Source organism: Microtus pennsylvanicus, chromosome 10 (assembly GCF_037038515.1).
Source record: "Microtus pennsylvanicus isolate mMicPen1 chromosome 10, mMicPen1.hap1, whole genome shotgun sequence".
Classification (NCBI taxonomy): Eukaryota; Metazoa; Chordata; class Mammalia; order Rodentia; family Cricetidae; genus Microtus; species Microtus pennsylvanicus.
Genome location: NC_134588.1, coordinates 111,661,531 through 111,663,723, shown reverse-complemented (window position 1 = coordinate 111,663,723; position 2,193 = coordinate 111,661,531). Strand labels below are relative to the sequence as shown.

The 2,193-nt window shown below is 44.2% G+C and overlaps 1 pseudogene; it reads left to right on the top strand.

The window, feature by feature from the left end:
- The first annotated feature begins 589 nt into the window (after positions 1-589).
- Positions 590-1,048, top strand: LOC142858188 (large ribosomal subunit protein uL24-like; annotated as a pseudogene).
- Positions 1,049-2,193: the final 1,145 nt, after the last annotated feature.

Genomic DNA, 2,193 nt, shown 5'->3' with positions numbered 1-2,193 from the left:
ACACTGTGACATCAGCTATTCCCCCGAGAAGACACACACTGTGACATCAGCTATTCCCCAGGAAGACACACACTGTGGCCACATCAGCTATCCCCCAGGAAGACACACACTGTGATATCAGCCTTTCCCCAGGAAGACACACACTGAGACATCAGCCTTTCCCCAGGAAGACACACACTGTGACATGAGCTATTCCCCAGGAAGACACACACTGTGACATCAGCTACTCCCCAGGAAGACACACACTGAGACATCAGCTATCCCCCAGGAAGACACACACTGTGGCCACATCAGCTATCCCCCAGGAAGACACACACTGTGACATCAGCTATTCCCCCAGGAAGACACACACTGAGACATCAGCTTTTCCCCCAGGAAGACATACACTGTGATCACATCAGCCTTTTTCCCCAGAGCTGTCTTTGTGAGGTAATGAGGCACCAGTGCGGTCAAACTCCTGGGAGTCACCCAAAGGACTCCAAGCTGATGCATCAGAGAGACACCTGCACATCAATGATTACTGTAGCACTATTTACAACAGCTGCCAACATGGGTGACCAGCAACAGAGGGATCATCATAGTCGCCAAAATGAAGTTCAATGCCTTTGTGACTTCTGACTGAAGCAAGAACCGCAAACAACATTTCAATGCACCTTCTCACATTTGGAGGAAGATTGTGTCTTCCCGCATTTTCAAAGAGCTGAGACAGAAGTACAATGTTCGCTCAATGCCCATTCGAAAGGATGATGAAGTTCAGGTTGTCCGAGGCCAGCAAAGGCCAGCAGATTGGCAAGCGGTCCAAGTGTACAGGAAGAAATACGTCATCTCCATTGAACAGGTACAATGAGAAAAGGCTGATGGCGCAGCTGTCCACGTGGGCATCCACCCCAGCAAGGTGGTGATCACCAGGCTAAAGCTGGACAAAGACGGCAAGAAGATCCTGGAAAGGAAAGCCAAGTCTCGACAAGTAGGAAAGGAGAAGGGCAAACACAAAGAAGAAACGATTGAGAAGACGCAGAAGTTTTCATTAAAGACTGCTTCTGGCTGACTTTGTGGGCATAGGACAGTTGAGGGGCTTGACCACGTCCTAGGGTGGCTGATTACTTCCATGTTTTGGGGGCTCTGTGGAACTGACTGATTGGCAGCTTGGATCTCGCAAGATGCTGGAAAGGCAGATGCTGAAAAAAAAAATTAGATCCTGGTGATTGAGGGAGGAGAGTCCCAAGATGGAAGACTGAGGGTTTTTGAGGGGTAGAGGAGGGAGTTTCCCAGGAGTTCCCGCAACCAGGAATGATAAGGGAAGAATTAAATGATACTTATTCTGGGTGAGTCTGGTCCATTTAGATAGGTCCAATTTGGCTCCCTGGAACTTATGATAAGTGTTTAAAAAGAAATAAATTTTAGACATATTAAAAGATTATGGTTACAATAGTATAGTGTTGGAATAGAAGATGGTGGGGAGGAGGGAAGAAAAGAAGGGGAATTATTAGAAAGGGGAATTGCTAGACCCCTCAGTGTTTTACCTGAAGCAAATTGTAAAGCACTCTCTCTCCTTAGCATCATGGTATTACCTTAATATCCAGGAGACACTGCACAGTCAGTGATAAACCTGTTATGTTAAAGTCTTTTTTTTGTGAGTTTTTTGGAGTCTGGGGCTGTGAATGTCCCCAAACTCGTTATTGTTTCTTACCACCTGGGCTTTTGGCAATCCTTGTACCTCTGGCTCTATATTTGATGATGGTCCCTGTAATAACAGCTGAGTGGTTAACTGGAAATTTAAGTACAACACTGGAGATGTAGAGAAGTTGGTAAGGAAAATGTGACATAGACACAATGGAATTGTTCTCATCCATTAATAAAATTAAGTCATGTCATGTGTAGAAAAATGGATACACCTGAAGGTAATTGTAGTAAATTAATTAAGCCAGTCTCAGAAAAACAAATATCAGATGTTTTCTCTCATCTGTGGCTCCTAGATTTTATATAGATACATAAAAGCATGTATTTATATATTACATGGAAGTAGAAGCAAAACTGTCTAATGGTACTAACAGGAGGGAAACATGGAGGGAAGGCAAAGTGGGGAAGCATTGGGCAGATACGCTTAAGGTGTACTAAAACTTGAAAGCTAAATACATTGTCAAAAAAATAAAGAAAAGTGGTCATAAAGGACCAAAGGACAAGTGTCACTGT